General features: G+C 38.9%; 1 protein-coding gene and 1 long non-coding RNA gene across 4 annotated transcripts in view; one reads left to right on the forward strand and one right to left on the reverse strand.

Annotated features, from left to right (window-relative positions):
- Sli (slit guidance ligand) overlaps positions 1–26,174 on the forward strand; it is a 322,565-nt gene that overhangs the window by 175,157 nt on the left and 121,234 nt on the right. The gene's annotated exons all lie outside the window — the stretch shown is intronic.
- The window catches only part of LOC145967443 (uncharacterized), a 118,701-nt gene that overhangs the window by 51,390 nt on the left and 41,137 nt on the right, over positions 1–26,174 (reverse strand). The window lies entirely within an intron of this gene.

A 26,174-nucleotide genomic window follows, 5' to 3' on the forward strand; every position in this document is an offset into this window, starting at 1 on the left:
CAATTTCGCGAATGGTTCAGGCTCGACGCACGCGTTGTCGATTATAATCCGCTCACGCTATATTTGTCAAAAATATTTAGAGCGTACGATTCACCGTTTCAGCGATATAAATTCTTCTGCCAGTTTTTGACGCGTTTTTAACGCGCGCTATATATCTCTTTTTTCTCCCGCTGAAAACTTTGCTCTGCTGGAGAATTTATGACGAGTCTCGAGCGACATTTTCGCTTTAGTATCGCGCTTTTAATTCAATTGCAGATCATTTTAGTGTGCGTTATATCTACCGAATATCCTCGAAAAACGTAATTCCGTTGACGATTAACGTGCGCTAGAAAAGCGACACGGATTCCGATAAATGCTGAATAAAACTGTACTGATTTGTATTTCTCGGCGTTATCATACTATCCGTGCGATTCACTATTCCGCGTTCTTCCCATTCTCTCAGGACGGTGATGGAGATTCAGTGCGATTTCGGAAATATTTCTGCCGAGCCAGTATCTTGGCCATTCGATAAATCGAAGCTATATATGCGTGCATCGGTCGACACACAGACGGGACATGCGCCAATGTGCACGTGTACACATATCTGAAGGAAGCGTGAGCCATTCACGCATTCACTCGCCGTGTCTCGATAATATCGAGTGTACGAACCGCTTATCGATAACGGGCCTCGTTCGACGCGTTTCCCGTCCTCCGTTCTGTCTACTCCATTGCCTCGTGTAAACGTATGTAGATCGGCTCTAGCGATCGCTGCCCGGTAATCTGGACCAAGTAGGTATAGGTACCGTGCCAGAATCAGGATTCTCGATGGAAGCGGGAAGTGTATCGGAGAGCACTCTATGCCGAATCAAGTACTGTCAACGAATCGATCGAGTGCTCGCAGCGAGAAGGAAGAATAATGGGATGCACGCGGGACGCGATATAATTTACAACGTACGCCAAAATTGGGACGTTAGCCTTTTTGCTTACGTCAATGTCGAGTGACTGCGCGTTAGTTTGAATTAATCCCGCTGATCACATCGCGCTCCTTTTTGTGAAATCGCTGCTCGTACTTTGCTACACGTGATATGAAACATATCAATGTATAATAAATTAATTAATCTTCAAGAAAGAAAGGAATAATAATAATGAAAAATGTTTTCAACGAAGAGATTAAAGAGAGAAATTTTGAAAAAAAAGACATTTAATCCTATAATCATGTCTAATATTTAATATATGAATGTTTTTTAATATTTTTATTACTAAAATATATTAACAAATTATCTATGTCAATATAAATAAATTTCGTTGTATTTAGTGAAAGATATCCGTACACACAGCATACTAATTAAATTACGAAATTATTCGAACAATGTGACGTGTATAATAGCGGCAATAATGACTGTTAAAAATTAATAGAAACGTTACATTGTTTGCAAATATTATATATTCGAATTGCGAATATATAATATTTGCAAACAATGTAACGTTTCTATTAATTTTTAACAGTCATTATTGCTGCTATTATACACGTCACATTGTTCGAAATACTTTCTAATTGCGAATATTATTGTTATTGAATATTTACCTAGCATTTTAAAATAAAATGCATTCCAGTATAAAAGGTAAGATAATATGATATTATTGATCTATATCCAAGAATCACAGTTCTGTCAACATAATTAATCCGTAAATGGGCGAGATGCATCTTGTGCGCGATTCACAAAGCCGAACAGAGAGGAAATACAAATAACGTGGAGAGAGCTGATTAGAACGTGGAAACTCTATTGACCAGAAACCAGAGCGTACAAACATGTCCTGCCTACCTTTGTATGCACTCAATTTTAAAGCCTTTCGACGACAACGGACAATCCCACCAGGTCCCCGTCCATTTAGATTCACTTCCCTCTAATTACTGTTGATTCGAATCTACGACGATAATAGGCTTCGGCTGATTGTTTCGTGTTTCCGGCGTTTCTGTCGTCATATTATCGTCATTTTATCGCCATTTCTATCATCATCATCATCATCCGCGACAGTGTCCGTGATGCCTGGCTTTTATCTTATTACGGTTTCACCGGATACACGCGCTTATGATTTTCCACGTGGTACTATTCATTTCCAATATTGGAAATTTGATTTGATACCGCGAGTGATTGATGCCACAATCTAATCTTTAAAACATTCGAGCAACTATCGAAATTTGGATAGGATATCCAATTCTGCCGATGATAATACACAGTCTCCCAACACAATTTTGTTCTTAATATATTTTATAATAAATTTTATGATCCGAAATAATATTTCATGAAAATCTACTGCAGACAATCAGAATTATGGTATCATTAAGAAATATTAATGCAAACGTCAAGTGAAACGATAAACTCCATCCTTCTCGAGAATCGCTTTAAATTATCTTTTGCGAGTTATCTCTCTGAAAGTAATTTCATACAAGAAGCCGTTGTCAGCTTCTATTCCAAGTTTTTGCAACAAAAGTTTGTAGAGTATGGCAACGGCGGTAGCGATTTTCTCTCAGCGTGGCGCGCTAAATATTTCAGTCGGGCATTGGTAATCCGTTTCCAGCTGAAACCGTTGACGTTGCTTCAACTAAGGAGTGCTCCATCCTTTTAAAGCCGGTAGAAAGGATCAACGACCGAGATGAGACAATCCGTAGACGGATTCGCCGAGGAGGATAAGGGCGCGAAGAGGGACAAAAAGATGCGGAACGATGGCGCACACGCGCGCATCCCTATCGCGGATGAAACCCGAAGTGTGTTTCTCGCGCGAGATCTCTCGCGAGGTATCTGAAACGATGCCTGCTGCTTGTGCAGAAAGGAAGGTAGGGTAAGACCGTGTTTCGCTGTCCGCGCGAGCCTCCGTTTTCCTTCCTCGCCCCTATTTTCTCGCTTCCGTTACAATCGCACTTGCACCTCTTCTCTCCCCCTCTAATCTCTCCTTGCACAATTCTCGGCGCGGTGTGACACGCGGATCCCGAGCTCAGCCTTTAAACACGAGAAGCAGCTTTCAGCCTAGAGTCTCGTAGCCAGAGGTCTCGTCAACCGAGATCAAGCCTTTCGCTTCTATTCCCGACTGTTTTCCGCCACGCGCTCGGGTTGAAAAGTCGAAATCTTATGTAGACTATGCGACGTTAAAGCTCGAGGTCAAAGATAGTCGTCGACTTTGCTCGGTTAATCCCTTGATAATTAATGAGAGACGTTTAATCTTTTATTAAAGTTCATTATAGAGCTCGTATTTCCTTATTTATGGAAGTCTCGTTATTTTTCTGTCCACTGCTTTCAGAACGATTTTTACGTACGAAGAGTATCGCATATTTTTCGCTGCTTTTTGATGTATATGTGAATCGAATAAATTCGCTTCTTCTCTAAGTGGCAAAGTATAGAGATTTCAACTCACGAGCATTAACGTGATGTTTGGTTCAACGGTGTTGGCTGAGAAACCTGTTTCCACAGTAAAAAGTTTGTAATATCACATCGAGAAGTTTCTGCACGCGTAGAATAAAGCGCGTACGGCTTCGTCATCGTGCGCAAACAGTATGTTAGCGATGAGTATAAATAACGTTCGAGGTCTACAGTCAATTATTTTACACATCATACTAGTATAATATCCACTACTACTACGATATCTTGTACGACCTTCTCGACCTCGATCTTACAGGATGTTGAAAATACATATTTGAAAACGTGAATATTTGAAAACGTGAACGCTTTATACAGATTTTTGTTCCAGACAATTTGAATAATTTAAAAGGTGAACACGCGATGATAACCTATAATAATCTGTATGTTGAAAGATACTCAGAATTTCTTTTTTAAATATACACGCTTGTCGACTTGTCAAGTTGTAAAAAGGATATCTTAAAAAGAGAATATTTAATAATATATTTCTTTCCCGAAGGTACAAGTAATATATCTTTTTCTTGCATCGATTGAGAATAATTTAAACTTCTTGTAGCATCTTGTACGTACACATGTGACGTCTGAGAAAAACTCAACCCTCCGCAACGGTATCTGACCCTTCCTTAGAGAAACGCTAGACGAATACATAGTTAACTGTAAAGCTGCTCGCAGCAGGCGGTAATAAGCGCTTATCTTTAACACGATAGTAAAGAGCCGCCGTTAAGACTGTGGACAATCGTGTATGCGATTCGTGAGACCGGAAGAAGGCACTCGAGACGTGTATACGAAGCAAGTTTTTAAATGGAACGCAGCGACCTTTTTATATATCATTTCAAATTTTCCCCTCTAATTTTTTAACCAATTTCCCTCTTCCTCTTGTAGAATTTTAGCACATAACGTGCCGATTAAAATGTACATCACATAAATCAGGATTGGAACGCGATGAAAATACTGCCAATGTAATTTTAATTCACAAGAGACGTCAATATAATATTTCTGTCAGATCTTGTATAAATTTTGAGTGCGGCGTTGAATATTAGAGATGAAATTCCATTTTTATTTCCATGAATTTTTACGTAAAATTGCGCCAAAGGTAATCATATTAATATTTTGCGGACCACCGGTTCTATTTGCACAAGCTGACTGGTCACGTTCGCAATTACGTGCAATATGAATATATTATATAATGCCCAGTTCGCGAGAATATAGTGCTTATTATACTTTTGAATACGTCAATGAAAATCATACATTGCTCTGTACGAAGATAAGAGAGCTCGTAACAACTCAATCACGATTTATAATTATGTGATTCGTAATTACAAGTTGCAACAAAAGGCTCTTTTCTTGAGTGCGCGAATCGAGAAGAAATCTCAGGTCAACGCTGATAGAAAAGGATACAGAGAGATGAGCCAAGCTTCACGAGGGCAGAGGGTAGAGAGCGGAAACGAACGATCGAATATATTAGAAGAGAGATCCTATCAGGCGGTACAGCCCGTTATACCTGTGTTTGCCTCGGACCAAATTGGAGACTGGTTCGTCGTGGAGACTCTCGTGGAATACATTCTCCGATCCCTCTCGACTCCTTGCGAGAGACGCTCGCGGAGTGACAAATGGTTTGGCCCTGAAAACGCCACAGCCGTTCTTTCGTGTTTCTCCTTCGCCCCGTGGTTTCTTCGATTCCGTTTTTTGCGTCGCGCGCACGACACGCTTGTAACAAACGTTTCGCGACGATATTTGCGTATAAAGAACTCTCGGCGTTGTTACAACAGCATCTCGTGACGTATCGCGACGACACGCCTCGCGGAAAGGACATGTAACCGGAAATTTATCTCTGTGAAATTTAACGATCGAAGTCATAAAGCAATGTCCCGTTAACGCTTATTAAAAATTCCTTTAACGCACGCTGTCTTAATTATTATTTTACGCTTGTGTTAAAACAGAGTTATCAACAGAGTTTACAACAAATTTCCATTCGTAAATCAAATTCTTTTCCGCAAGACTTAGAAATTTAATCAAGTCGCGTGAGATGTACTCGAATGAAATTTGAATTAGTTACGCTTAATTCTGACATAAAACGGTATTATTAAGACGCGTGTTGAAATTGACCCTCTTTTCTCAGTTAATAAACAATTTGCTGAGTTTCTGCCTGAAGAGACATTATTAGCATCGGTATGTTGATTATACATTTAATATATAATATTAAACCTGAGGCACAAAATATATGAAGTTAATTGCGCGGAAGGGCAGCTGACCTGAATGTTGATGACGCATTTTGCACCGGTAACAGCTATAGGGAAGGTATTGACAAAAAGATCGGTTGCAGATGTCAAACACAAAGAGACCATCAGGTATCTAATAGTTTTTGTACAGCTCATCATTGTAGCTCATAATTGATGCAATGAAGGTCTTTGTGAACATATCAGATTGTAACTACTGAAATTATCAGAGTAATATCATTATTTCTATCTCGCACGAGGAGAATATGCATTTCACGATAATTTTACCAAGCGTTAATCATACTTTATGTAAAATGGAGAGACTAATTGTAATTTTTAAGCCCTATATTTAAACTTCTAAAATCTATAAAACCGAAAAAGGCACTCATACAATTTTTAAATGTCACGTTGATTATTAGAGCAGAAAAATCAGTACGTTAATTTACATATCGCCGTTGATATGTTAGCGATAATGAGATTTGCAATAAAAACAGCAGAATGTCACCGCTATGCGAGGATGATACTATTAAGGTTTTACTATCGCTCATACGTCCAATCAAAGTATCCCAATCAAATAGTCGCAAAATTTTTATCGTCCGAGTATTTAATTTTTATAACGGTCATTTGTGTATCTCGTGAAACGAAATGGCGAAGAAGAAAGAGATATTCCACAGAGAAGCAATTTCCTGGATGTTGTGGCGCACGAATGTATCTGTCGAATGAACACGTGTCCAAAGACGCACATGACAATTAACGATCCGCGTCATATAAAATAAGCGAGTTAATAAAGTGTCGCGTAAAACCAAGTCCGTAGCGCACGTTCTACAAAAGAAACCTCGCGTTCTAGTAAATCAGTTAAAGTTAGGCAGAGAGAAAATGACATAAAGCGCAAATCGGCGAAGTCGTGAGTTTGCGGTCGCGCGCTTGTTTCACGGACGTTTACAGCTCCGTCACGGTGCGGAGAAAATATGAAAGGAGGTTTCTGGGAAATCGCGGAGAATTGCGATGCCGCGAATTCGCCACTGTATTTTAAGGATCTCGTTAAAGCGACGCATCGATCATGCTCGTCCGCGGCAAAAGAAAACGCGCGACGAGAGACAAGGGGGAGATGGCGAAAAAAGAAGCGAGAGCGTAATGCGTGGGTGGAGAGGAATCCATTATGACGTCGGTTAGCTGTCTGGAGGTAGCCGGCGCGGGGGGCAGGATCCAGTAAGAATTGAATAAACATGCACGGGATGGCAAGTGTCCCAGGTCGAAAATTAATGTGCCTGTGGAAGTGAACGCGGCGGGGCATCCTTATGTTGCGCCAGCCCTTTAACTCTACCGACGACCTTTTTGAGGAATCCAGGGAACGCCGCAAGAACCTCCTAGCCGTTGTTATTGCCCACGATCAATTTAGCATATCCACAAGATCACAAGAGTGGATCTATGTACCTTCTTCGCGTAAGTCACGTGCCAAGTACGATCGCACATCGATAAATTTATCACGTGGTCTAAGACGTGGCTAGAATAATTTCTAAGAGAATATTTTTCGAAAAAGAGATTTTATTTCGAATATCTCTAGTTTTAAATATCTGATCATTCAAAAAAATTTAATTACTCTCGATTATTACGCCGGAATTATAATGTAATAATAAGTATGGATATTAACAAAAGTAAATACGGATTATACAGGGTGTCCCGAAACTAACGCTTGATATTTTAAAGGCAGATTCTCTGGCCAATTTAAAAACGATTTTTCCTCAGCGAAAATGTCGCGGCACTAATAGTTTTCGAGTTATAAACGATTGAAAATAAAGGGTTTTTCGCAAACTAAGGCTTATGGGAATAAAATATTAATAAAGTCACATTCTTTAGTTCATTTTAGGTAGAGTTTACTTTAATAGAATTTTAATTTAAGGCTTAGTTAGAAAGATACATGATGACAAAAATTGGGAATATGCAAAAAATAATGATCTCCCTCGACATTTTCGCTGAGGAAAAATCGTTTTTAAATTGGCCAGAGAATCTGCCTTTAAAATATCAAGCGTTTCGGGACACCCTGTATACTTGGAATTATCTTCCGATAGATATATTACAGAAAGTAATTGTTCAGTATATGAATACTATTTCTTCACAACTGTATATTCACGATTTGGAATCGAACATCTGAAATAGGACGTGGAACTGCCGTATCAATTTTTAACGAGCGGTTTACGTTGTTAAAAAAGACGAATCAAACGCACATAACTCAATAGTCACGAAAGTCATTTTCCCCGAGCGCATCGAGTGTGGACACTGAGAGAAATATTTTCGTCTTGTCTGATGCTCTTCCGCTCGAAAACGAATAGCGGCGGAGATAGCTTACTGCTTATCGCGATTTCGACGTCGCTCGTGCAAAAATTTCTCGCGGAACGGGAATCCTATACTCACTCTTTTCCACTGAATCGAATAGACTTCCGGTTCCATGAACGGCATCATCCGCCAACGCGGTGAAAATCGAAGGCGCGGCAACGCTCGCAAACATATATATGTATATATATATATACTCGGTGTTTCGGAATTATTATTATATCAGTAGATAAAATAAATAATATTGCGAAATAAATAGAAATGATAAACTTTGATGACACAATTTTCGTCGTATTAATTATATTTCTAATAGCTAATATATTTGCGCTATCGATTTTATTCTTTTGTAGTTGCATTAAATATATATATTTTCTCTACGACCCTATATATGCGCGCATCATGATATATATATGTATATTCTTTAAAAGTCATCCTTCTTCGATGTTCATCTCCCGCGGAAATCAATATTCTGACATGAACTTCCCATCGGACGGTGGGCGCACAATTTATTTTTCCCTCGAACAGGACCACGTTATCTATCGCCGGTTCCCTTTTCCTCCCTTCTCGGCGTCCCTTTTGTGAGAAAAGCGAAAGAAGACCTGGAAATTGAGACTAGAATTTGATTTCGAGCCGGGATCGTCGCGTGGAATAAGAGATACTCGAAACCGTAAAGATACAGCGCGATCCAAAACTTTGTCGCAGTTAAATTTCTAAGTCTTCCTCGAATATGACTTTGACTGTGGTAAATCTAGGATTTTATTTATTTAGTTTAGTCTTTTTACAATCCACTTTTTGAATATAAATCAAATACTAGCTTAACATTGAAGAAGTAAAACTCGCATAAAAATGATAAAAAAAATTTTTTAAATATAAAATAAAAATAACAGAAAGAGGGGAAAAATTATGCTATTTACGATAATATAATATGCATATTTTTTGGCTATAGATTTGAATTCAAAGACTTGCTTTTATTTAAAAAATTGTATAAAATGAGATAAAACCAGTAAACATACTAGTATATCCATTACATGATCATGTTACACTTACAATTAACGTAAAGCATCAACCTGTTGCGGTACGTTTATGTTTCTCTGGATGTTGTGAAAACAGTAGGACAAATAAAATCTTGTTTACCGTGATTAATACTAACAAAACAAATTCAAATCTTTTATTATAGGAGCTTGGAATGATATGTAGAAATCGAGCAAAGATAAATTTGAGATACAAGAGGGATATCTATTTACAGCAAATAATGCGGAAAAAAGAGAACAATCTCGCTCGCATGGCGAATCGCCTGGAATTTTTCGTTTTACTCTTTTCGACAACCCATGCGATCCTTCAGAATGAAAATTTCCGTGTGTGAGCACACCAACACGCAGGTAGAGACTCTCGCGCGTCACGCGTCAATATAATGCGTACGCGGCTGGCTCGTACGCAAAGGTCGAACCTCATTTTCCCAGGATTCTGAAACATTCCCCGCATATAGGACGAGTATGATGTACCGCGATTGCGGGGCAAAATTACGTTTATGTATTTCCGGTATACCGAGCGCGGAAATCACGGGACACGCACGGTCGAAAGGAAGTTTCTGCGTATTAATCATGCAACCATAGAGAATATATACGCGAAATTATCGCGCTTATACTTCGTATGAAATGTTTCGCCCGCCGCTTATATTCGCTCTCGCCGAGCATAAATACAGATTGCGAATGAGATTTTCCACGTGCGCCGAGTGGAATCACATATCGTATTGTAAATTAATTAATCTTTTGTCAGCTCGCGTCGGTTCGAGATAAAAAAAGAAGAGGGAAGGATTACGCCGCAACCACCAATCAATTTCATCCACCCGTCAGCATCCTTCACTCGCAGCTACCCGTTCGAGTTAACGCCACTGATGCAGCAGCGGCAGCATCGGCTTTGGCGCGAATTCGCGTTCATTGCGGAAGCCTACGTCGAGCAAACTTCGCGTCTCCGGCACGGCAAGCATACTTTGCATACTGAAGAGAGGAACGTCCATTTGATGTGGTCACGACTAAACCTCCCAGGCTCCACCTCGATTCGTTGTCGAGGCAGCTCTCGATGGAGGCGGAGGGAAAAGCGGCGGAGAAGCGGTTGCGTTCGATTCGCCCTTAACGGTATCTTACAGGCTCGGCTAGAGCAGGATATTGCAAGCTGTAGGATGTTTGACTTGCCAAGTAAACCACCGTCAACCCTTGGAGCCTTCTAGCTCTCCCTCTCATTCCGACCACCCTTTCCTCCGCGCCATCTCCATTCGCCTTCGTCGTTTCTCGCACACCTCCTCGATATCCGCACGCCGCAATTTCTACCGAGCGCGTTCTAATAAGGGATATTATGCTGCAGTAGACAAGTGAAGCTTTCTCGAAGCGCAGTCTAGCAACGTTAGACCATGCTAGGGGAAAGGGGAAGGCGGAGCAAGGATGGGGAAAGACTGAGGACCAGGGGTAAACTAAGAGAAAGAGAGAAAGGAAGAGAGGAATAACTTTGTCCCGGCACTGGTTGGCGCTACGCTAAATTGCGGCTTACCTACCCTAATTAATTTCGGCAGATTTATATCCTCATGCTCGACACGTCGGGGGGGGAAAGACGGCCGAAAGAGAGGAGGAGGGCCGTCACACGAATTACCTCGGTAACGAGGCGCAGATGCGCTACCCTACCTCTTATTAGACGGGATTCCTTATTAATGGACATCCGATCATCGAGATATAATGAACTCGGATCTCGCTGGACGCGGAAGATCGAATGCTGGGAGGAAAAAAAGAGAAGGGATGATTAAAACGGGTTCGGGCGCGGTGGGTTATTGCATGTCGCTTTCGTTGGAATTTTGAAGGATCGCGGAATTTAATTCGCGCGCACACTGCGGAATTTCGCGAGGGGAACGATCCGAGAAGTCGCGAAATCGAAGGGCGACCGATTCAAAAAAAAAGAAAGAGAAAGAAAAAAAATCGGGATATAAGAACCTGAGCTCATCTCTTGCGAACGGGACGGACACGACAGACGACATTCCTCGAGCGAAAATTTATTGAAAATTACTTTACGGTTCAGTTGCTTGCGATATGTTCACTATCTAGTGAAAATTTTCTGCGCGATCGGGATACATCGACTTTGTGGAATTTATTTTTACGCTCTAGATATTTCTCGCTATTTCTCTTTTAATATTTTTCAACACTTCAAATTATATTATTTTTTCTTATATACATGCGTGTAATACACGTGGAAGATAAATGTGATTATTTTCTTATCTCTCTCTTTCTTCTTTCTCTCTTTCCTTGTTTCTTTTTCCCTTTTTTTCTCTCTCCTTTAATAAAACTCTAAGAAGAAATTTTACTACAACAAATCATTAAACTGTAAAGAGCTATAAAAACATTCGTATGTGGTCTCAGTTTATAAGTAGCCCCCTGAAGTTGACACAAACGGAGGAGAACAAACATGTTGAGTTTGAGAACGATTTCCACGGGCTTATCGCGGTGACATTTACATCCTCGTCTGGTCGAAAAAGAGATTATCGAGAAAGAGTCTTACGAAAGAATTCCTTACCAGATGGAACGCCGAGATGACTGCGTTCGAGAGAGGGCCACTCGCGGAAGTGAATCTGAAGGCACACGAGAGGGAAGTCTCTACGAAACACGTGAAGCGATAGGCGGAATGTGGCATATCGGAGCGTGTCGCTTTAGATTCAGAATTATATCCTCTTTTTCCGACTCTCTTTCTCTGTCCTCTTTTTTCTCTCCAGTTTCCGCTCATCCCTCTCGTTCGATCTTTCGCTCGTTCGCGAGGACCTGGCGAGGTACGTGTTTTCACAGCAAACATTCCCAAGAAGCGTCTCCATGTAACAACACGACGGTGAATACAAAAGGTACGCGTTCGATTTCTTCCCGACAGCTATGGCGTATCTTTTTGTCACATTCTCTCTCTCCCTCTTCTTTCACTTAAAGCCAGTTCGCCACTTAAACGGGACGTGTGAAAAAAAAATTATGTTTGCGCCGCTACTTACACACAGTTTGGTAACGTAAAGAGCTGTGCTGTCGATTCGTTTAACAACGGAAGCTCATAGCTAAAGAGCGCGTAAGTAAATTGACTCTTTACCTTCTTCACTTGAATTAGCGTGAAAAACTAATCTCTCAAACAGTAATCTAACTTTCTACTTTTGTAGAATTTTTAGTGTATTATGTGATATACCGACGTATTTTTATACATATATGTTATTGTATATATATATATATTGAAAGTTTATATAAGTCACACATCAGTGATTCTATTTTAATTTCTCTCTTTTTGAATTTAAACACTTAAATTATCTCCACTATTGTTTTCATAAACAGATATGTTTTAAAATTAATAAACTGAAATTCACATACAAAATATATATTTAAAGGTTTTTGAAACAGAAATTATTTATCACGTCAATTAAAAACGATTTATACAAGTTTAAATTAACACCGTAAGGCAAGGCGTAAATTCCTCGTCTTTTTCTCGATCTTGTAATATGCATATCTCTCGATAAGGACACGATACAACTTGAATCCCGGTGTGTACCCTTCTTTTTCTTTTTTTCTTATTTCTCTGTAACATTTCTCACCAAGCGATACCGGCTATACCGTTCATCGGCGAAATGAAATGAGATAAAGTTGACGCCGCAACTTCTCGAATCTAGGAAGAAAAAAAACGGGACGAACGAGCGACGCAAACGAGTGGAAAGTAAGTGGAAGTACACTTCCGCTGCGCGTGCCGCTACGACTTCGTTGAAGAGAGTGTATACCGCCTTAATTCGATTCGCGTTAATTGACGGGTTCTAACGAAGGCCCAACTTCGTCCATCCCAACCTACTCTGCCCTCCATCACTTCTACTTTCTCGTTTAAGCCTCGCCATCCGTCGCTAATACCGTGATAACCGCATTGCAGCTGCACCTGTGCAATTTGCAAATGTCGGATATTCTCCACGGATTCCTCTCGGTCTCTTTTAGATATGCTTGAATATGAATAAACAATCTCTCTCATCTCTTCAACCTCAGAACTCTATCATTTATGCGACATTCCCTAGATTCCCTCCGGAAATTTATATAATTAAAGCAAAGTAATAACTGAAGAACCGATATTAATGGAACCCGTACAAGAATACCGATAAATAAAAATTGTTATAACTCTTTTATAACCTGTATAAAATTCTTTTTATGAGAATATCGAAAAATATTTGTAGTATGTTATATTCCTACTTTTCGATTATTTATGTGCTCTCTTCTCTTTATTTTAGAATTTTTAAACGAATAAATTCAAAAAAGAAACATGAAAATTTTATATTATTGTAAAATACTACATGACATGAGATTTATATACGAAAAAAATTATGTTATTCTTTAATACGTGATAATGTTATTATACTTTCGACAAAATTTATATCAAATAATCGTTGATGAATAATATTATCACAATTTCAGTATTGCATAAACAATACAAAGTTCGTTATTTTGTAGTTGATTTGAAAAACATCATATGAGAGAATCGAAGAAAGTCTTAACACTTCCGAGATTCTAGTTCCAGGTAAACGAGACTCTGGATTCTTAACCGATCAGATAAATCGGGGCTAATTTCTCTTAGGGCGCCTCGAATTGCTTTCAAAAGCGATAGAACGTGTACGTTTGGTCACGCACGTCTCGATCAATGCGAAACCTTCGTCTTTGCTTCGTACACACGGCGAATCGACTTACGGCCGCATGCACGTGTAACACGATGTATCTGCTCCTCTTTGTTAGAGAAGCCGAGTCGACCCTTTGGGGCTGATATTCCTTCACTTTGTTTTTGCTTTTACTTCGTCCGACGGACACGCGCGAGGCGCACGCAGAACGTTGATTGCAATAAATTGCTATGCGCTTGCGTGTCTGGGTAGAGTTTTATTGCATTACGAAAGGGTGGCCTCCTTACTCACTGGACGATTGAGCCTCGTACGCATAAACTCGTACGACAAAATTGCACATTATGCATCGGACAATTCCGTCTTGATTAAACTTGAATTAATCCCACTGAGCGCTATGCAACTTGAGGAGAGAGACACGTCAGAAAATTTCTCGCGATTTCTCTCACGTAAACAACTGCTATTCAAATTTATTTTGAAATAATATAAGAGTTTAATGAAATGCATATTCATGTATCGCGTCATTTTTTTTATATAAGATTAAAATTATGCTTGAAAATGTAGGGACGAGATAATCAACGTAACGAAATATTTTCGAGGCTCTTTTAAGATATATGATATGTACACGTTAAATGAAACATGTATATACATATACACAGATACAGATTACAAGATTCTTTAAATAGCCAATATCCGCGTGTACAATGATCGTTAAATCAAGATTAAATTATAGTGAAGCGCTACATTCACGGTACACGATGAGACTCCTTTCAAGAAAGTTTCTCCTCATACGATGGAGAGAGTCCCAACACTTGTGGAACGCAGGTACCATCAGTAAGACACGACCCTCTATCGTGACCACATCGAGAAACTTGTTGCGCGTTGGAAAAGGCACCGCAAAGCTTGTTGGGCTGCAGCAAAGACGTAGGAGTTGCACATCAAATATTGAAGTCGATTTTTGCTTATTTATAAATATAAATATTTTATATATATATATATATATATATATATATATATATAAAATATTTATATTTATAAATAAGCAAAAATCGACTTCAATATTTGATGTGATATATAATACAGGGTGTCAGGGCAATCTCTTCCAAAAAAAAAGCTCTTGTAGTTTACCTCGAGAAGCTTTTCAAAACACTATAATTACACTATAATTTCTTAATTTTAAAAACTATAATTTCTTAATTTTTACGTAAACCATAAAATATCTAGTAAAATATTCATTTTTCGATTATCTTACCTTAATACTTTTCTGTACAAAATAATGAGAGGAATCAGTTGGTGTAAAGAAAATACATAATTAATTCCTCTCATTATTTTGTACATAAAAGTATTAAGGTAAGATAATCGAAAAATGAATATTTTACTAGATATATATTTTATGGTTTATGTAAAATTAAGAGATTATTTCAAGCCTCATAACTCGAAAAGTACTCAATAAAAAAATACTTTATTATAGTGTTTTGAAAAGCTCTCGAGGTAAGCTACAAGAGCTTTTTTAGTAAGAGATTGCCTTGACATCTTGTATATATATCGACATATATATATTTACAATCCAGAACAGCGAGAAAATAAAAAAAGAGAGAGAGCGACTGAGTAGGAAGGAATAAAATTCATTTTATGATTACTGCTTTTGCGCAAATCGTGTCGTAGTTTAACGACAATTCCTTCGCCTCGTTCGATTTATGAAGACATACGAATGTATTCCGTTAACACGTGACGTTATCTTGGATCGACATAAGCACAGTTTTCTCGTTCTCGTGGGTGGTAGTAATCTTAATGCGATTTCTGAGATTCGGCACGAAAGCTTGCGCTTTACGATTTCGATCGTAATACGATTAGAAAATCGAGTGGTGCATGTGCCCAATGTATATGCGCACGCTACCGCGTAAATACATATGACGATAAGTGTGCCTGTAAACGAAGCTTTCGTCCAGGTGACAACGCGTTTAAACGGTTTATCGATTTCTTCGCTGCACCCGTCGATTAGATAACACGTAGGGAGATTACATTGGCACGGTTCTCTCTCTGGTCCTGTGGGTAGTCGATATATCGACCAGGCGCGGCGATAAATAAATGACACAAAAAACTGAAATGAAAAATGGTAGGAGACTTTTTTTTAGAATTGATCACACGCGGATTGCAATCTCTTTTTAATCGAGTATTATTTTTATGCCGGCATCGGCGTACGACGTGATACATTAATTAGATATCTGACAGAGCTTACGATATCATTTATTATTATATGCTGCGGGCTGCATATCTCACGCATACTGCATTTTTTATGCAAAATTTTATGCATATTTTATTGCAAAATTACATTTATAGGTAAACGTTTGTACGATAGTATTTCAATTGAAAATGAAAACCATTAGTCATATAAATTATGCGCATTTCATAACTAACGATTGACGATTCAGTCAGCGTTGAAGTTATGGCCTGGCTATAATCGATAAATGGCATCGAGTCAACCGGATCGTGAAATTTGATATGTATCCTCTATACACAAGGTGTGCGGTATACGAGGTTATGCTATGCGTACGTAAACATTTCTTCAGCACACGAATTTTCACGAGGTGCACTTGCATTTATTCGCCCAGTTATTCCGCGTTCGCGCGCCCCAACGGCTTACAACCGGATAAACGCTGTCATTCGGACAAGCCTTCAATGTAATTCACTAGCATTGCAATCCAGTAAAGTATTTATGCCTTCCTCTCTGCCTCTTTTACTTCCAGAATATCATTTTCACCGAGTGTTGGTTCGAGACAGCTTTCAGAAAATTTACATTTGACGCTCCGCCGCACGACGCGTTTTGCTTCGCAAGAAAATTATTGTCACGCAAAAGAGTTTTGTAAAGATTGTAGACCATTTGATGCGCCGTTTAAATTGCATCCACCGCGTTTCGTTGCTCCTTCTGCCTTTACACACGACAGTAGCAAGAGATGCGCCACAAGATCCGCCGTCTTTAAATTGTATCGCGCACAACGCGCTATTAAAATGAAATTATTATTCTACCGATTCAATTGCTTCTTTCGTAACTCGTCTCGCGAAGAATCAGAATAACGAATAATGATAATAAATTTTCATTGAAAGTGAAATTTAACCGTGGCACCGTCTCTGCGTGCAAATGCAAGTGTATACAGTGTCATAAATTATTTTCATTGCATGTCTCTAGCGTCGTGTGTAAAGAAATCTCGAGAATGTTAAAGAGCACAAAGGTCGCCAACATTTGCAAGATGCAATAAAACATTCACGGTAAGAATGCGTACGGAGATCAATGTCGTGAGCAACATGCGGCAGAAGCGGCACGAAAGATTTAGCACGGACGGCGCGAAAACAAAGTGGCTGATTTGAGATTTAGTGAGCCGTAAAGGAGGCCCCCGGGAGGGCAAACAAGCAGACAAGGGCTGACGATGTTCGCGTAACGAGGCAGCGGCGTAAATATGCACCCGGCGCGATAATTAATGCAATTAAGTTCCCTCTCCCGTTTCCGAACAACAACGCGCTGGTGCGGCGAAAAACTTCCCGGACATCCCCGCCGGCTTCCTTCTTGATTTGTTCTTGCGGTTGGTTGCTAATTCATGGAAACTTAATGTCCATTTCGGTGCCCGAGTGCGCGGGTGGCTCGTCGTTAAAGTAACCCGTGGCGAAAGCTCATTAAGGGAATAAAGATAATGCGAAACGTAAATGTGAAATTGTCACATGAAAGTTTGAAAAAACAAATCCAACGTGTTATAATTTATTCGAATTGTGCGTAAAATGTGCGTCTAATGCGTAGCTCTCTAGTGTTTCTAAATATTTTAAAAACTGCACGTACGCTGTATATTTTTACTTATTTATTTTGTTAGTTCTAATGGCCGCACCGTACACACCGCGGGCACAAACAATGCGCAAATTGCGAGCAACATAGTTTTGTTAACGGTAAACGTCAGTTAAGTCCGCAGCTCGTGTAAAATTAAAAGCTCGCCCGCAATGTGTGAAGATACTTTTAGGTCGGTGCGTCGAAAAGGAAACGAGAATTCCACCGGTTATAATTGGATGCGCTTGCATACCAACTTTATTCGCCGCGCGAGAGATATAATTCTAACAAATGCATAAATTTTAATCAACCGCGTGAAGCCGTTTCAGCGATATTTATTATGATTTATCTCACTACGGTCATTAGGGCGATATCACGCCCAAATACAACATTTACCATCGTCAGAAACTACCTAGTATTTTCTTCCATTAATTAAAATCTTGACTCTTGTGAAACATAATTATGGCACCAACTGCAACGCTATCGTTTCTAGATAATATTTCGTACTCGATTAACATCATGAAATATTTCAGATCTTGTAATAAAGAATACAATATTCCTGACATTATTATAATTAATTTTTTCTTAAATATTTTTTTTCTACAAAATTGATCAGCATATTATATCGTGTCATAATTTAATGCGCGTTGTAAAGCTTTCATTTCGCGTCTTTAACAAAGTGGCAGGTATTGAAATTTTGCATGTGACATGTTTATCCAGATAATGCAAATTCTGTAGCCAATAATCGGGCTACGCATTCCTTCCGTTATATACATTAATATAACGTTATATATATAATCATAGCTAATAAATACCTATTAATGTTAATTTAATTTTCATATTTTATTAATATTATTTCCTCGCATTGATAATATTCATCCTCTATGCGCGCATATCGGGCATTATTAATTCGGCGGCGCAATAATGTAATATGAATTACCCGGCCAATGAGAGGCTATATAAACAATACGTATTAAATTTCGATGTAATGCGACATAGCTCGCGCGTATTATTAGACAAATCTCTATCGAGATCCAAAGTATCCGAATACAATCCGCCATTTGCCGATAGCAATGCCAAAGCAATCGTTACTGGAACTGTTCCCGTTTTTTTGTCAAGGGAAAAAAACGATTGATTCGTACTGTTCCAGCGCGCCTGGCATTTTAATTACGCGCGAACAATATATCCACGGCTAATACAGGTTATGTATAGGACACTTGCATGGACGACAATTCATACGATAGCCGATTCATAGTGGATCGTACCGTGACTAATAAAAGTCGAGGAGCTTCTGGAACTCGTTCGCGAGTAACCCGACGCAACATATCACTGTTGTCATGTCAGTATCCAGCCTGAAAATTTATTCTTTTTAATGTCGTATATTCATGTGCGATGAAACATGACACGAACGAGATGACTTGCTTACGTGAATATATGTTCCCGTTATATTGCTAGATCAGTATTTATGATATGCAAAAAGGTTCTGATCGCTATTCGTCGAGTACTTGGTTTAAATACATAAAACACATTGAATCGATATATTTAATGTCGATAATTTTTATTACAATGTATTAATTTGACGCAACGTACAGTTTAATCGAGATATTTGTTCTCTGCTTTTCCCCGGATTATTTTAATTAAAAATAATAATTAATTAATAGGAGAAGGGATATATCGATGATTGAAAATGCTGAGAGTACAAGTTAAGACAGCCGAGATAATGAAAACGTTTAATGCTCGATAAATTAAATTTCCTTCTTGGAAGTATATTCTCTCGCCATCATAATCGTACATAGTCACGGCAATAAACGCTTGATACATAGGAACAGTTCACAGATCTCACCCGTCGGATTGCCCTCGCGAATGAGAAGACGGACGAGGGAGGATGTGTATACGTGCTGATGCGTGGGCGGGTTGTATAAATACTGTGGTTCTCGGTCGTAAGTCGGACCATGGCGTCTTAAGGAGGCACGCGTATAAAGGAGCGCAAAAAGAAGAGCCGCGATAAAGAGAGAGGAGGGAAGAGGAGGCCCTCGACGCGGTGGAAGACACGCGGAATGGACTCCAGGAGGATCTCGGTAACGTTGAGACACTGGAGTCACGCCAACGAATTAATGGCCTCGGTCCTCGCCCCGAACGAGAGACAATTATCCAGAGTATTTTATTTAGCTCTTACGTCCGGCCTCGCCCGTCAAAATATTTCCAGTTTTCGCGATGATCGAGCGTCTTTCCCTCCTCCCTCTCTCCATCATCTCTCTCCTTTTCTCCCTTTTTTCTTTTTTATTACCTCTTGGCTCGTTTCCAAGGCTACCTCCCTCGTCAACCGCCTCTTTCTTTTCTTCACTTTAATGCGAACGACACGCCGTATATCTGACAGCAGCGTCACTCGATACGCGATACGTTCGCGCGCTCGGAAGAGAGCATAAACCCCCCTAACGAATGTAAATTACCGTGTTCGAGAGGTAAGGGCCTAGGTCTCTCCGCGAATGATGACACGGGCAAAAATCTACCCGGAGAGGAAACGCACTATTACCTCGGGCGACGACGTGTACACCTCGGAAGGCGCGTTGAGCCGAATGCAAATGAGCGAGGTGCAAGGGTGGGTGGATAGATAGATGGAAGGGGGAGAGGGCGAAGGGTGGCGCTCCGAAGAAGGCGGACTGCCGGCGGCACGATCGTGAATCGCTATGGATTTAATTTAGCCGGGGATCCATCAGTCAGACACTCGTCGTAATTGCGCTTACCGGTGCAAAAGCTTTTTTTGCCATCCCGATCGTCGGCGAGAAGATGAGGAAAAGCGAGGCGCGTGGGAGCCGCGCGTCAAGTAGGCGCGTCGACGCATCGACGCGTGGGCGCGAGCGGTTTCCTCTTCGCGTATCGCCGAGTTAACGACAAGGAGGAAGTCGATATCGCAAGGGTTGACGATGGATTCGGTTCTCGCCGAGACAAAGGGTAGAAGCAAGATCGTCTATAATCGCAACGCGCGGTCGTAATAGCGACGATCATGTCCGCTCGACACGGAATTTCTATTGTCACATACGCATGTCCGGCTTAATGATTTAGTGCTTATTGTTAGTCCTTGTCGCGATTACGGAGGGCTATTGTATCGCAGGTAGACAATACTGTCGCCGTTGCATTAAACGATGTGTGTCGCATAAGTATATTAAGGACGTTTGAAATGAGTCGAGTAGACTTTTCGCATTTATTCGCATTTATTGTGAGATATATCTTCCGCTGCAAGCTTTAGACTGTCACTTTTTTACGGTAATCCATTCCCCGTTTTGCAGAAATGTCTCTCTTTCCGCATACGGTACAAAATTCTCTGTTTTCCAGAAATTTCTCTTCCCGCATGCAATACAAAACTATTCGGTAGTTTTAAGCGTAGAAATTTTTCGCGCACACGTAGTTGGCGTGTATATTTGCACAAACTGTTTCATTACGTAACTTTACGTAACTTTTTAGAAAAAATTCCGCCAACATACATTTTTTCGTACACATGTTTTACATTGAAAAATGTATCATGGGATTCTTTTTACCAAAAATATTACCGCAAATACCGCCATGTCACGGAATCGATTTCGAATGCTCCGCAATATTCACATTTGTCACGTACACTCTCGATAAAATATCTAATATCTATTGAATTTCGATAGAACTAATCTTGCGGATTCGCGATAGATTTGCCAAGTCACCCTAAGAATTTTTCTTTCCGCCCTTCCGATTGGTGTACATTTCGGCAGCTTTTTATCAACTCTCCGATACCCTCGAAACCCCTCGTTCTCCCCGATCTCTTCCTCGGTGGTCGTATCAACGTTATTGTGCCACGTACATCAGATACTATTCGATTATCGAGCACCCAAGGGACATCCACAGGTACCCGAGAGGTACTCTCTCTTCGCGACGATGGTGTTGCGAGTCGTTTCTAACTTATTCATCGCGCATTTACTTAGACCCGTGGAAGCCTTGGGATCGAACTGCCCCTTCGAGATATTTTCCGTTTTACGATTCGAGTACTTACGACGCGTTTAAGCCGGCGAGCGGGGAAATAGGCCGCACGTCACGCCGGATATCGTTTCGGTCCCTGCGTTTTTTGGACTGAAATTTCTTCGGTATAGGAATTGTTAGGCACTTTCTCGCAGTTTCCCGACATTATGTTGTAGTGAATTATGTCCCGAGTAAATGGATTAGAAAAATCGTCAGAGACATTAACATGCCTGTGTTTTATGAGCATAATTTGCACGATTGATTATAATTGCTTTCGAAATTATTTAAGCTTCCATCTCATTGAAATGGTCGAGCCATTTCGGAGAAGCTTTAACGTAATATTTAATTTGTTCTTCTCACAAGAGATTTTAATGATTCATGATACCAACCTTGTTCGTATTAAAAATTTAAGTTTATTTCCTGGACTGATATCTTCTTGGGAGTTTCGCTCCTGGAAATTGGAAATTTATTAAATTTTCTCAAAATATATAGAGATCTTGCACGTTATTTAATTAAAACGTTTGCTATTTTTATAAACACGTAAAATTTAATTGTCTAGAGATTTTACAACTCACAATTTTAGATCATTGGATTCATTTTATAAATTTAATAATATTTATTTATTCCTAAAGACTATCAAACATCGTAAGAAATAAGAATCTGAATGTCGCATATTATTTATTAAATTCAATGAATTATTTCATGAATGAATTTTATGCGAATGTTCAATCATAGCACACAAATGACGTTACAACAAGATTTCGTACAGTTATAACAAGATTTTTTTTTTGGCCATTTGTATACTTATTAATAAGCAAATGCAAATCATCTTAAACGGATGTATTTTCTTAAAGAGGCCGAAATTATCACAACGAGCGAAGGCGGCGACAAAAGTCGGACGAGCTAGAGTTCTTCCTCTTTAAATTTCGCAAGTCAAAGAACTTTGTTTCCCGAGTTTCTCGTGTGGGAGAAAGGCTCATCGCGTGTCCGTCGACATCAGAGAAATATAATACGGGAAGATAGCAACCGAGTGAGCGAAAGTTTGTAATAAAAGTACGTAAGAGTTTCCAAGTCGACATAGCTTCGCCGTTATTATTTTCCACTATTAGCTAGAACCAACGCTATTAATTTTGTCATTGCATTAATATGCAGGTTGCAGGCAAACTTGCGGGATATATAACGATTACATTTCTCAAAAACTTCTAAATAATAACGCACGAAACCGGGCATTTTGCAGATAGTAGCACTTTAGATGCAAATCTTCATCTGACTTTCTTGTAATTGCTTCCGGTGCCACTATTTTTAAAGAGGGATATATCATCGCGGGCTATACTATTGTATGCTAAATAAAAATTTATGAAACGTATCACATTAATATATTGCTTTATTTGTCATTTATATATATTTACCTTAATATAATTATATTACTGATTGTGTTTTTACTATTTTTTCGCGCACTAAAAAGTACAATATGTATGATTGTATGTATTTATCATTTTTGATATTCTTATGTTATCGATTAAAATATAGGGTCGCTTGTTCTAATATGTTAGTCAAATAATATGTGATATGATATTTTTATTTTTCTGTAAAAAAATAAAATTGCAACAAATAATTCTTATAAAAAAGATGAAATATTTTTAATAATTAAATACTTGGCATGGAAAAAACTGCTTCTTTAAAATGATATTTATATTCACTTGCAAATAAAAATTATATTTTTTTATTTGCTTTATACATTAAGAATTCTTATGCACAGAATCTTCCTCAACGATAAATTAATCTTACTTGTCTTGCGTCTTCAGATTTTTATTATTTATATGAAAAGCGTGATTCACACACAAACATACACATATAAACTGAGAGATTCATAGCGCACTTTTATGCTATTTTCCAATAGTATTCGATAAAATCGAGTATGCTTCGAGATATTGATAGAACGCCTTAACCGAACATATGTGGCCGAAGGCATGTATGCGATTCCCGTACACGTTACAAATACGACTCAAACGTAACATTAACATCCGTTCGTGCGAAAATCGATGAACACGCCATAATGTTTTCGAGCAACGCGTTGAAACAACCATACAGTTATCTGCAAATATCAGCACGCCGTTTCCCGTACAACTGTGTGAGTGGTTGATTAAAGCAATTTACAATCCCGTTTGTAAACAAACCGTCGTTCGTTTGTATACGCTTGCCCATCAACACTTTTGTTTTATAGTAGTAAAATTAATGTCGCGCTTTCTCAGAAGGATTGCATTGACATTCAATCGATTTAGTTAAACAATCTGAAAGGAATATGATTTAGAGGAGTATGATTCAGTCTTAATAATTATCATTAAAAAATATTTTACATTACTTTGAATTTTGACTTTGAATATAATTTTTAAAGTATAATTGTAGGTAAAAATATAAATATTTTGTAAAATAATAATTAGACATAATATCATGTACATATTCTCACGAAATATTTAGAAATAAATATAACGATATAAAATACTGAAGCGAAATAGAATACTAATGCTGTGCCGAAATTTACACAGTGACCATATCTCTGTTCATTGAAATTAATTAATAACGATTGAATGCCTGCAGCCAGAATTTATCGAAGTGTGAAGTAAATTGCATCGTGCTTTGAGTCTCTTACGAGATAAATATTGAATTATAGTAGAGAGACAAATTTGGAAGGTTAACGGAAAAAAATGTTCAATAAGTGAAATGAGCAATGAGATTAAAATAACGTTGCATTTATAATGACGCAAGTAGATCGCGAATAAAGAATATGTTAACGTAGATTCATTACGCCTCGATCGTCAAAAGATTCGCGCGACCGTTTAACAACTTTTGCCTTTGATCACCGTATATGTAGTTCGTACTTCCTATCGCTCGTATTTCCATGTAATTTTTGCCGCGGTACTCCAATATACTTACTCCAATAATCACCTATCTTGCGTGACCTGAACAATTACCGACAACGCTCTTGTGGGAGAGAAAATCGACCCGCGGCGACTACCCTCTTTGGCACGTCAGCTTTGTTCCTAGGAAATTGGATTTGTCTAGAATGCAAATGGAGTACTGGACCCACGTATGTCGCACATTGGTCGATTACGAAGTACGCGATTGCACGTAGAAATGCGGAAATTGGCGTCTTTATCGCGTAATTCCAAAACTGATGAGCACCAAGTAGAACATAAGGAAAAAGCTTGGATTGATTGATAATAGCGAGAGGACAATGATACTTTATAAAGCAATTTTACAAGGTACACGTATGTTTAGAAAAAAAAATATTACGCGCGTTATTGCAAGACGCTATACTATTTCATACACTGAGAAAAATCGTTTGATTGTATCAACAAGACGTAGCGTATCTGATAGCGTATCTGATAGAAGGCATTTTGGTTAAACCAAGCAGAATTTCTATCATAATAACACTCGATTTTTTATAACTAGAATAGTTTAATAGACTTTACTACAAGGATTTGGTTAGTATTTTCTAATTGGATCTATAAAACTTCTTGTTATATTAATTAAACATGGACAGGGCCATTTTTTTTGTAAATTTAGTATTATTACCAAGAAAATTTGGTAAATTTAACAGGAAGAAATTAATTATACTCATCTGGTAATTCCTAAAGAGGAATTCTGATTCGTCTATTTTCCAACAGACATACTGATTGAAGCTACCAGATTTCTAATTAATGCAATCAGATTTTTTTCTCAGTGTAATTCTTTCGTTGAAGCTCGCATCGTCAATTTTTACGATTCATCGACATCGAACACATTTCGCGTTAATCTTCCCGCGACAAATAAACATTCTCTCGCGCACTTTCAGAGAATCGAACTTCAAAGAGATATCAGAATCAATCTGACAGTGACGAGCATAAAGCAACGCTGCAACAGAACATGCAGCGAACGTAAGGTGCGGAATAAAAGAACAGGCTTGCTGCAGCGCACGCTGCAGCTTTCGCTTTAACAAAAAAAAGGAAAAGAAGAAAAAAAATAAAGTGAAAGAGAGAGAAAGAGAGGACGACCCGTCTGGCACAATGCCGCGCGAACAAGCTCGCAAGTGTGTGCGGCGAGAAACCGTGTAATCTTACTTTCTAGCCGGTCGATTGGCCTCGAGGAGAGTTACTCTTTTAAGCTCGACGGTCAGGCATGTAGACACACATAGCCACGGATACATACGAGCATAACGAACAGCGCGCCTGCTACTGCGTTTCGCCGGCATGAAAATTGCTTGTTGTGCGCTACGAGCACGTTGCTCCCGGTTGTTTCCGTCATGTGGCGTAACGAGTCATATCTAAATATTTCACCGGCATGGTGAGATACGTCGGATAATTGATAATTGAACGTTTGAGATATACGTTATCTCCGATTTTTTGCGTAAACGAGGGAGAGAAATATTGTACGCGTACGAGAGAGATACGCGTTCATTAAAAGACTGGTTCGTACAGTGACGTTGAGCGCTATTCATATGAGATGGTAGGCGCAATTAAGGCTCTGGCTAAAAATCATATAATGACGTATTCAGTTTTGATCCTGCATTTAATGCTATACGATAATTTTTCTCGATATGTCGTATTCTATTACAAGTTTCAGAATTTTTTATATTTTAAAAAAGTACAATATTATATGTACATTCGCAGATATCATTAAATGTGTTCATTTGCATTATAAATTTGTTTTTATCTTATTTATTTATATACTTTATAGAAAATGTTTCTCCCATCTAAATAAATATATTTTATAATATTTTAAACAAGAGAGAGAGCATCAACTCTGCTTATATT

This window comes from Camponotus vicinus, unplaced genomic scaffold, assembly GCF_025532165.1.
Source record: "Camponotus vicinus isolate PSW18456_S1 unplaced genomic scaffold, iyCamVici1.0 SCAF_1, whole genome shotgun sequence".
NCBI classification, from domain to species: Eukaryota; Metazoa; Arthropoda; class Insecta; order Hymenoptera; family Formicidae; genus Camponotus; species Camponotus vicinus.